We start from the raw sequence: 11,316 nt of genomic DNA on the forward strand, positions 1-11,316 counted from the left end.
TCTCTTTGGTTAGTTTCCATCCGTTGCTTCTTATCCTGCCTTCAGGTGCTTTGGAGAATAGTTTGACTCCCTCTACTTTGTGGCAGCCCCTGAGATATTGGAACACTGCTACCATGTCATCCCTAGTCCTTCTCTTCATTAAACTAGACATACCCAATTCCAGCAACTGTTCTTTATATGTTTTAGCCTCCAGTCCCCTAATCATCTTTGTTGCTCTTCTCTGTATTCTTTCAAGAGACTCAACATTTTTTTTACATCGTGGTGATCAAAACTGGAGTATTCCAAGTGTGGCCTTAGCAAGGCATTGTAAAGTGGTATAAACACTTTACATGATCTTGATTCTATCCCTGTTAATGCAGCCCAGCAGTGTTGGCTTTTCTGGCAGCTGCAACACACTGCTGGCTCATATTTAAGTGATTGTCCACTAAGACTCTGAGATCCCTCTCACAGTTACTACTATTGAGCAAGATACCACCTATACTATACCTGTGCATTTGGTTTTTCTTGCCTAAATGTAGAACTTTACTTTTTTCACTTTTTCATTTAATTTCATTTTGTTAGATAGCGCCCAATGTTCAAGTCTGTCAAGATCCTCCTGTATCTTAAGCCTATCTTCTGGAATGTTGGCTATTCCTGCCAGCTTGCTGTTGTCTACAAATTTGATGAGTTGCCCGTCTATTCCCTCATCCAAATCATTGATGAAGATGCTAAGAGCACTGGGCCCAGAACAGAGCCCTGGGACACCCCACTACACACTTCCCTCCATGTAGATACAGTTCCATTGAGGATCACATGCTGAGTACGATCAGTCAACCTGCTACGAATCCATCTGGTGGTGATGTTGTCTAACCCGCATTACTACTTATCAAGTAGTAGGTTGTGGTCTACTTTATCAAATGCCTTACTGAAGTCCAAGTAAATTATATCCACAGCATTCATCTAGTCCACTAATTTTGTCACCTGGTCAAACAATGCAGTAAGATTTGTCTGGCATGATCTGTTTTTGACAAACCCATGTTGACTTTTGGTAATGACTTTGTTTGCTTCTAGGTGTTCGCTAATTCGTTACTTGATTATCTTTTCCAGAATCTTCCCAGGTATTGAGGTCAGGTTGATGGGTCTGTAGTTTCCTGGATCCATTTTTTCCCTTTTTTGAAGATGGGAACTACATCAGCTCTTTTCCAATCCTCTGGTAGTTCCCAGTGCTCCAGGATCTTTGAAACATATAGTTCAGTGCTTCTGAGATCACCTCTGCCAGTTCTTTCAGTACCCTGGGGTGTAATCCATCTATCCTGGTGATCTGAACTCGTCCAGAGTGGACAGGTGCTCACTTACCATTTTCTTGCCTATCTTAACGTGTTTCTAATTTGCTTTTTACTGTACTCTTTTTGATAGGTTGGACTGTTTTTTCCCTTTGTGTAAAGACGGATGCAAAAAACAAGTTAAGTAGTTCTGCTTTCTCCCTATTGCTAGTCATCTTCTTGCCACTTTCTCCACTAATGGACCCGTCATTTCCTTAACTTTTTTCTTGTTTTTTACATGTTGAAAAGCTTTTTTTGTTATTTTTGTTGCAAGCCTTAGTTCATTTTGAGCCTTAGCTTTCCTCACTTCATTGTTGCAGGCTCGGGCTATATTCTGGGATTTGAAGTCCACAAGTCTTATTGGACACCCCTGCTCTAAAGAAACTCAAGAAAGCAGGGCAGGGGCAAATATTTGAGGCACCAGTGATCTCTCCCCCACCCCAGATTAGCCATGGTGATGGAGACCACCAGAGCATCCCTTGCCAGTGCAGTTGGAAAAGATACTATCACTATAGTTATGATAAATCACCCTACATGCAAGAAGGTTGTCATTCTGGAAACTCCTTAGTGATGGCCTGAAGCAGCACAGAGCAGCTTTGGGTGCTCCAAGGTAGTGTAGTATATTTTCCATGCAGAATGTGTAGGAAAGTCCTGAAGAGAAATTCCTACCTGAATATGATCAGGTGTTTTTGTTTACCTCCGAATTACAATTAGACACAAGTATTGTATTCTCCTCTTTAATGAGAGATAGGATAGGTGGGAAAAGTAAAAGGATTTTTTATGGGATCATTAGTAAGAAAGGCACACTGAAGTAATGAAAAGGCACATAAATATATGATGGCGAAGAACATTATTAAGTGTCTGGGATTATGTGGTTTATGTTTAGTAGTGGAAGGAAGAGCTGATATACTAGTAGAGTAGCCTTAATAAGTGAATTAGTAAGAGTGGAATTTGGATGACTGATGTGGAAAATAGGTTTGAAATAAGTGTGATCATTCTTGTTTTTATATATTGGCAATTATTATAGAAATACTTTTAATTGTATTAAGATTAATCCCAATTTCTGTTATACCTGTTTAAATAATAAAGTCTAAACCTTATATTGTGTCCTTCTATTTATATTCTAAAATTAAACATAAAAAGAAACAGCACAATACATATAGAAACAATTCAGATGGTTATTACATATTTCTAAATATTTTCTGTTAGATCTTATCAATCAAAATTCTAGGCTTACCTCTTCCATCTCATGGACCTCCTTTTCAAACCACTTGAGAAAAAAAATAAAATAAAATTAGATATTAACAGATAACATTTTTACAAAATAAAATATTTTAAAGATACATATCAAAAGTTTCTTACCTTAAGCAATGACTCTAATATCTAAGAAAGAAAATATATATTATAAATCACCACCAATTTTATTTATAACAATTTAAATATTTGTTTAATAAACAAATTCATTTTCAATTTTTCCAAGGATGATTTTCTATAAAAATTATTACAGTATTAAATAATATATATTTCTCTTTATAATCAAAAAATATATTCCACTTTAGAGGAAAAACTATACCTAGAAAGTATAATCTTTTCCATTACTTTGCTTTTTATTTTTCATAGTTTGTGTTTTTTATTTTTTTCATAACTGGCAGTAGCATCTAAGCCTCCAAAACAATACAGGTAGTCCTCAATTTACAACCATATTTGAGCCCAAAATTTCTGTCACAAAGTGATAGTTGTTAAGTGAGTTTTGCCCCATTTTACAATCTTTCTTGCCACAACTGTTAAGTAAATCACTGCAGTTGTAAAGTTATAATAACATAGTTATTAAGTGAAGCTGGCTTCCCCATTAACTTTGCTTGTCAGAAGAATGCAAAAGGTGATCAGATGAATTTTGATCATGTGACCATGGGGATGCTGTAATGATTGTAAGTGTGAAAAATGGTCATAAGTCACTTTTTTCAGTGCTATTATAACTTCAAACGGTCATTAAACAAACTGTTGTAAATCAAAAACTACCTATAATTCAGTGATGACTACAAATAGAAAAACACCTTATGTCAAAAATTTTGTTCACAGTGAATTTAGATATTTAATCCCCAACAGATTCATGGTAGGATTATTGCTAGCAGGAATGTGGTCCTTCAAACATTAGTTTAATCTTTATTAAACATCCAATTTATTTTTTAAAGATGGGTAAAGTGTCCAAACTATTATCTTTTTTTTCATTCAAAAATAAAATCCTTCAGATTTGTTCTAGATAATTCTTCCCAGAATAGTCATATGTTCCTACAATGTATTCCAAGGAGGTTTTATATGCATAAGGAAATTGAGAGGAGAAAAAAAAGCTAAATGAAATCATTTTCAATTATCCAAACTGACATTGAACTGAAACCTATTCTTCTACCACCACCACCACCACTACGGAATAACACACAAAATGTTTTGCTTGCTGTGTAAAGCAAAACCCCTTCCAAAATAATCACAATTTATAGAAAAGTTGATTGCTCACATGCAATACCAAATAAATCAGTTTATTACATTTTCAGGGCAAAATGAAAACAGACTGATAGTGAACTAGCACCAAACTAATTTATAATTTCAAAGTAGTATATTGAGATACTGGATAATTCTGAGATTGCTAGAATTTTTAAAAAGTACATGTTTCAAGCCTAAGTAAAAAGAAAAAAAATCACTTAAAGACTAAGCAATGACAATATCTTAACACTCCATGAAGAGAGCAAAGTAGAATAATGGATAACAAAATGAGAAATGTTTAAACTTCCAAATGATCCCTCCTTATGTTAGCTTGAGCAGGAAAAGGGTTTTCTCTTATAAATTGTTTAGCTAGGTTGATCTTTGTAATTTTGGAGTCCCCTCATTGCAATGGAGAAGGGAATTTACCATATGCTTAGCACTGTATTGAAACAGAAGGCTGCTCATTTTAGAATCTACAGCTAGCAAAAATATAGCTGATGATAGTTCTGTGGCAGTGAAATTGCCCTTGATGTAACTGAATTTCTAGGCAGCTATGCTTTTAAAGGCAGAGAAGCATCTTTTCACATCTATTCTAAATTTCAAAAGAAACTGGTAGTTATTATATACACTATAGCTGATTTTTTTCAAGTATAACTAAACATCACAATTAACAATAAATAAAATCTTATACTTATACAGTACAATAAACATTATACATACTTGCTTTTCTTCACGAAGTGCATTTTCTAATTGTGTCCTAAGTTGTGAACAACATATCAGGAAAGAAGTCATATCTTCATAATCTTCCTTCCAATGAGAAAATATATATATATATAATATATTTTAAAAATATTGTTAGGGAATTTTTTTTCTGAGAGTTGTAATAATCTTTTACAATTCTTATTTTTAAAATCAATTTACAAGTTCTATCATTTTCATGAAGTAATGACAGCATTTACTTAATCTATAACAAGTGAATTAAGATTGAAAATATTAGCTAGGACACAATCCCATGTCAACTGAAATGATAGGTTCCAGTGAATAAATTATCTTTCTATTTATTTACCAAAATGTATATGTTGCATATTCTTTTGATTTTAGGGGGTTTACAACAGATAAAACATTAATAAAATAAAAAATCTATTCATAAAGCCACATAATAAAAAATATATAAAAACTATAAATAAAAGCACAGCTGCCATCATACAAGTTAAAATACCCCTTAATAAAAACTATTTTCATCACCTTCTGGAACATCATCAAAGTAAGGATATTATTAGAGAAGGCAATTGCCCCATAGGGGCTGATGAGCTTAATTTCTAGATTCCAGACCATCTGATTTTTTTTTTAGGCAGCAAGCAAAGAACCATCTCACTTAGCACATATAGATTAGGCAGATTCTACATGAAGAAAACAATCCTGCAGATTCAAGTATTCACTTGAAGCTTAAAATAGAGTTCTACTGGTAACATATGCAGTTCCTGCAGAACAAGTATTATACTGCTAAACCAGTCAGAAAACTGGTTGCTACATTCTACACCAATTTTAGCTTCTGAGTTGTCTTCAAGAATATCCTCACATAAAGCCTATGGTAGCACTGTACAGGTAGTTTTTGACTTATGACCACAATAGAGCCCAGAATTTAGATCGCAAGTTGTTGAAGTCAAGGAGCCTAAATTAATAGTAGTTATGGCTAATCACAACATAATCATTCAGAACAAACTATTGCTAGTCCTCATTTAACAACTGTGTCGTATAGTGACCATTCAATAGTGATGAAAAAGTAATTTTGTCACCAATCCTCTCACAATCTTTGCAGGTAAACCAAACGAAAGCTCAAAGAACATCATAAGCAGAATTGAGGTTTCACTTAGCATCCACTTCACCTAAGGATCAAGTTACTGGTCTCAATTGTGATAATTAAACAAGAACTACCTGTCCTACATCTTTTGTTACTTCTAATTAATATTTGCTTAGCATAAAACCAATATCATTCATGGTAAAATGAGGCCTATTCAAACAGCATGTAATGTTATTTACAGGTAGTTCTTCTTCCTCTTCCTCTTCCTCTGCTTTACTTTCTTTAATTTCACCTTCCTTTATATAGACACCTTCCATTGTATGTACAATCTGCAAAAAGTTTCAAATAATGTTCTAATTTCTCATTGGCAATGCTTCTTCCTATTTTCCTAATGTTAGAATCCTAGATCATTAAGTCTTATTTAAGATAGACTTCTCTTTTCCTTTAGATTTAGTAACTTTTATGCATTTGTGTTCAACAATCTGTAGTTTTCAGAACGTATACTATTATAAAAGAAAAGATTGCTTTAAGTCAAGGTTGATCACTAATGACAAAATATACATATCGGGTTTTCTTGACAATGATACAAAAGTGCTTAGCATTTATTTCTTTATTTAGTTTATATATCCATCCATCTCACATCTGTGACTGAGTAGCTTACAATTAAAACATAAACAATACCAAAAAAATTCCAGAATGAAACAACAATATAAACAAAACATGAAAACAAGTAAAAACAAATAATCAAGCTCCACAACTTTTTTTTTTTTGCAATCCTTTTTTCAATTACTCAGTTCACTTACAACTATGGGATTTTCAAATAATTCCCATCCATTTTACCAACCTTTTTTTTTCCAGACCAGCTATATCAGTGGTGGTGAACCTATGGCACGGGTGCCAGAGGCGGCACTCAGAGCCCTCAGTGGACATACGTGCCATTGCCCCAGCCTCGCCTCCCCCAGTGACCCCCTCTTCTCCAGCAGCCCCCCTGAAGGAGAGTCGCCCCTGAGCGTGGCCCACGCGGAGCAGCGCAGCCAAGGACATGGCAGCCAGGCAGCGTAGACAAGACTCTGCACTCACACCCCATTGTGCACAGTTGATGCTGCAGGGCGCGGGCAGAGGGCGTGATCGCCATAGCGCTGCTGGGCTGCCTGGGCGATCTGCGGTGGGCCCTTGAGGCAGTGAGTGGCCCTGAGGGCAGGCGGGGCAGGGATGGAGGGCAGAGCATGGGCAGAGCAGGGGGTGGAGCGGGGCTGGGTCAGTTTTTGGGCACTTGGTCTCTAAAAGGTTCGCCATCACTGATCTATATGCTGTGATCTGCCTTTACTTAGAGAGATAAAACATTCTGAAAAATGTTACATTAAACTAAGTAATTGCCATTATTCAAGGATTACGTGATTTATTTTCCCATTATTTGCTGCATCCCCAATTAGAGCCCAAAGACGACCCTTCAAAGCAGCCATAAGCTCTATTGTTCAAACATTCTCTTCAATTTCATTTTTTGTTTGCTTTATTGTTCTATTATTTTACTTCTGCTTACACTCTTTTCATTTCTTATTGCTATTGCAGTAAGCCACCTAGAGTAGCCCCATGTTGAGGTAGGTGACAAATAAATTTAACAAGTAATAAATAATAATAATTCTCAATCTGCATGGTTGGTTTTGGATTTTAGCAAGAAAATCAAGATTCAGCAAAAAGAATATTTTTATTAAATAAGTCTGACAAATTCTTTTGTTAAAGTCACATTTTTATGGCAATACTCTTTGTTCATGCCAAGAGAAAAATCCATCAAACCAAAGCATACACTCTTTATTATATAAATACATGGATCTTCTATAATGTGACCTTTTAAAATATACAAATAGTCCTCAACTTATGATCACAATAGAACCTGCCCATTACGGTCACATGTCACGATGGCTGTTAAGTGAAGCATCTCACTTAACAACCCCCCCATCCCTGCTCTCCCAAATGCAATCATTAAACAAATATGTGGGTCATTAGGTAGAACATGAAGTGCCACAGGGTGAGGAAGGCCCTTGGAGGTCCATCACATGCCCAGATCCTACCACACTCCTGCAAACCTCTCTGGGCCTCCCAAGGCTTCCCCATCTCTGAGGCACCTGATGCTCTTCTCCCTGGACTTCAGGGTTCCTGTGGACTTCAGGGTTCCACAGGTCTCAGCCTACTTCCAAGCTGGCTATTCAGCCAGGCAACATTGCCTAAAGCTGGTCAACAGAAGCAAACAGCACATGGAAGACATTACAGCCTATAGGCCAAGGCCTATTTCACATCTGGCAACCCAAGGGTCTCCCAAGACTTCAAGGAGATATCTATTTACAGAGTTATAGTTGTGAGTAAAGTAAGATGCAGTAGTATCAGGTATATTCACTGCCTTTTTAATTAAATACAAACAAGGAATAAAAATCAAATAATAAATAATGTTAATGATTAACCTACCTCATTTAGATGTTTTGTAATATTCCTAAGCATGTCCATTTCATCAAACATTCTATCTTTATTTCCTGATGTAAGACCCAGAGAATATTGGGTAATGGTTTCTTTGGGAGCTGCAGGCACTAAAACCATTGGATTAGCTTCATATCTGCTATACATTTTTCCTTTCTTCTTTGTTCCAGGAGATGAGATGTCAATTGGGTTTTGTTTCCTTTGTTTTGTTGCATTCATTGTGTTGGTTATATAATCTTTTCAAGAACAAATAATAAAAATTTCAAACTTTGAAAACATTTTAATACATAAAGTACTATATTTTTCACCTTGAAAATTGTCCCAATAAATTTCCTATATTCCAAGTAGTTTAATCTAGCCTACCTTTAGCATACCATCCCTTTTAATGTCTTTGTTTTCAGTTTTCAGTCTGCATCAACAATCCTTTAGAACCCATTTAATATAATGGTTATATTAATTTCACTCCTAGAGAGCCAGTATTGTAACGGTTAGCCTGCTGGACTAGGAATGGGAAAATAAAGTTCTAATTATCTTTTAAGCATAGAATACAACTAAATGACCTTGGACCAGTCATTCTCTCACAGCTATAATCAGCATCATGCTGAAAAGCCAGCTGAAAAGGGGCGTTGTCTTACCTGAACGCCCTTTCTCAGCACGGAGATGGAGACTCCACCATTGGGTAGTAGACTGTATTCCTGCCCAATCAGATCAAGTCAGCCAAAGTTGCCACGCCCGTCCTGGACCGTTGATCTCCAGTCTTTGACGCGAGCGTAGCCATTGACTGACAGCAAGACGTTGTGGCTCACCAAACTAACTGGCCCTATGCTTATACAAACGTACAAGGGAGGGAGGTGGAGTCTCCATCTCCGTGCTGAGAAAGGGCGTTCAGGTAAGACAACGCCCCTTCTCCAGCACTGAGATGGAGACTCCACCATTGGGACATACCAAAGCCTACTGTCCCTGAGGGTGGGAAGCAGACTGGTCCCGAGTGGCACTTTGGAGTAAAACCTGTTGGAGAACTCTCCTACCGAATGAAGCCTTCGCAGAGGCAAATTTATCAATTTTATAGTGCCTAATGAAAGGAGAAGGCGAAGCCCAAGTGGCTGCCTTGCAAACTTCCTCGATGGAAGCCTGAGTGGCCCATGCCGCTGAAGTAGCCGCGCTCCGTGTGGAGTGGGCGGTCACCCCCCGCGGAACTGGCAACGACTCAGCTTTATAGGCTCCGGCGATGCATGCCTTTATCCATCTCCCAACAGTGGAAGAGGACACTTTCCGACCCTTGGTGGATGCGTGGAAAGATACAAAGAGGGCTTCCGATTTCCTGAACTCTGCAGTCCGTGAAATATAATATTTAAGGGCTCTGCGGACATCCAAACAATGCCATTCACGCTCCAACCCATGCGACGGGTTGGGGCAGAAGTCAGGCAGTACTATCTCCTGTGATCTATGGAATAGGGAATTGACCTTCGGAACGAAGGTAGGGTCTAACCGAAGGATAACCCTATCCTGTTGGAAAACACATAAGTCATCTCGCACTGAAAGCGCCGCCAGCTCCGAAATGCGACGAGCAGAGGTGATAGCCACCAGGAAGGCCACTTTGTGGGACAGAGAACGAATGTCACATGTCCTGAGGGGCTCAAAAGGAGATTTAGTAATAGCCCGAAGCACCCTTGACAACTCCCACGAGGGGTATCTGTGTACCACAGGAGGATTTTGGTTGGATGCTCCCTTAAGGAACGACCTTACCAAGGGGTGATGACCCAGTGATTCAGCAGAGTCGCATGAGAGGATTGTAGACAAAGCAGCGACTTGCCTGCGAAGGGTATTAGGGGCTAAACCTTTCTCCAGACCTTCCAATAAATAATCCAAGATAATTGGCACAGTAAGCGTCGAAAGTGACAACCTCCTCCCGGAACACGATTGGAAATTTTTCCACGTGGCCTCATATATGCGGTTCGTGGACGGACGGTGCGATGCCTGAATAACCTTTATAACCCCTTGTGAACAGCTTTCTCCAGTTAAGATCGAGCGCTCAAGTGCCAGACGGCTAACTGGAGCCACTGGGGTTCGGGATGCAGAATGGGGCCCTGGCTGAGGGAGACCTGATCCGGCGGAATCCGCCAAGGGTCGCTGACTGAAAGATTCATCAGATCTGCGAACCAAGGCCTCCGTGGCCAAAAGGGTGCACCAGGAGAACTTCCGCTCGCTCCTGAAGAATCTTGCGGATTACCGCTGGTAGAATTGGCAGAGGAGGAAATGCGTAAAGCAAGCCCTGTGGCCAAGGACTCCGAAGGGCATCCGTCCGTTCCGCCCCCATCGTCGGAAAACGGGAGAAAAAACGTTGAAGATGGGCATTGTGCTGGGACGCGAAGAGGTCCACTAGAGGAAGACCGAAACGGAGGCAAATCTCTTGGAAGATCCTCGGGTGGAGTCTCCACTCCGCGTGATCTATCGTCGATCTGCTCAGAAGATCAGCCTGTGTGTTTGCTACCCCCGAGATATGGTCTGCCATGATAGATGCCAGATTGCGCTCTGCCCAGAGACCCAACGAAAGAGCTTCGGACATCAGGCTCCAAGATCGAGTCCCCCCTTGGCGATTTATATGTGCCTTGGCTGCCACATTGTCCGTGAGGACCAGGACGTGTCGTCGTGATACTAGGTGGCGAAATTGTCGGAGCGCTAGATGGATGGCCCTCAACTCTAGCCAATTTATACTGTGTCGTAGATCTGATGCGGACCAACGGCCCTGTACCCAGTGAGACTGAATGTGAGCCCCCCAACCGAACAGGCTGGCGTCGGTCGTGAGGACAATCCTGTCCGGCTCCTTGAAACACAACCCTCTGAGGACGGCTGGTGACAGCCACCAACTGAGGGAAAGTAGCACGTGGTGAGGGAGAACCACTCTGTTGAGCGAAGCACTGAGGTTCCGCCTCTGAAAAGGAAGCATGAACCTTTGCAGCTCCCTGGTGTGGAGCCTCGACCAGGGTACTATCGCTATAGCAGAAATCATCTGCCCCAACAACTGAGAGAGACTGACCAACGTCGCCGACCGACTGCTGCGAAGTCGAAGTATCGACTCCCTTATGCCGTCCCTGCGATCTTGTGAGAGATACACCCGGCATTCCAAGGTGTCTATAACTGCCCCCAGATGTAAGAGCCTCGTTGTGGGGTTCAAGTGGCTCTTTGGAAAATTCACCGAAAATCCGTGGTCCTGGAGCAATTTTATCACCATTTTGAGGGCCGTCAATGCTGCCTGGACGGACGAAG

General features: G+C 39.8%; 1 pseudogene; it reads right to left on the reverse strand.

Annotated features, from left to right (window-relative positions):
- LOC114922320 overlaps positions 1 to 8,268 on the reverse strand; it is a 29,234-nt pseudogene extending 20,966 nt beyond the window's left edge.
- Positions 8,269 to 11,316: the final 3,048 nt, after the last annotated feature.

Source organism: Protobothrops mucrosquamatus, unplaced genomic scaffold (assembly GCF_001527695.2).
Source record: "Protobothrops mucrosquamatus isolate PMUCROS unplaced genomic scaffold, P.Mucros_1.0 scaffold61, whole genome shotgun sequence".
Lineage (NCBI taxonomy): Eukaryota > Metazoa > Chordata > Lepidosauria > Squamata > Viperidae > Protobothrops > Protobothrops mucrosquamatus.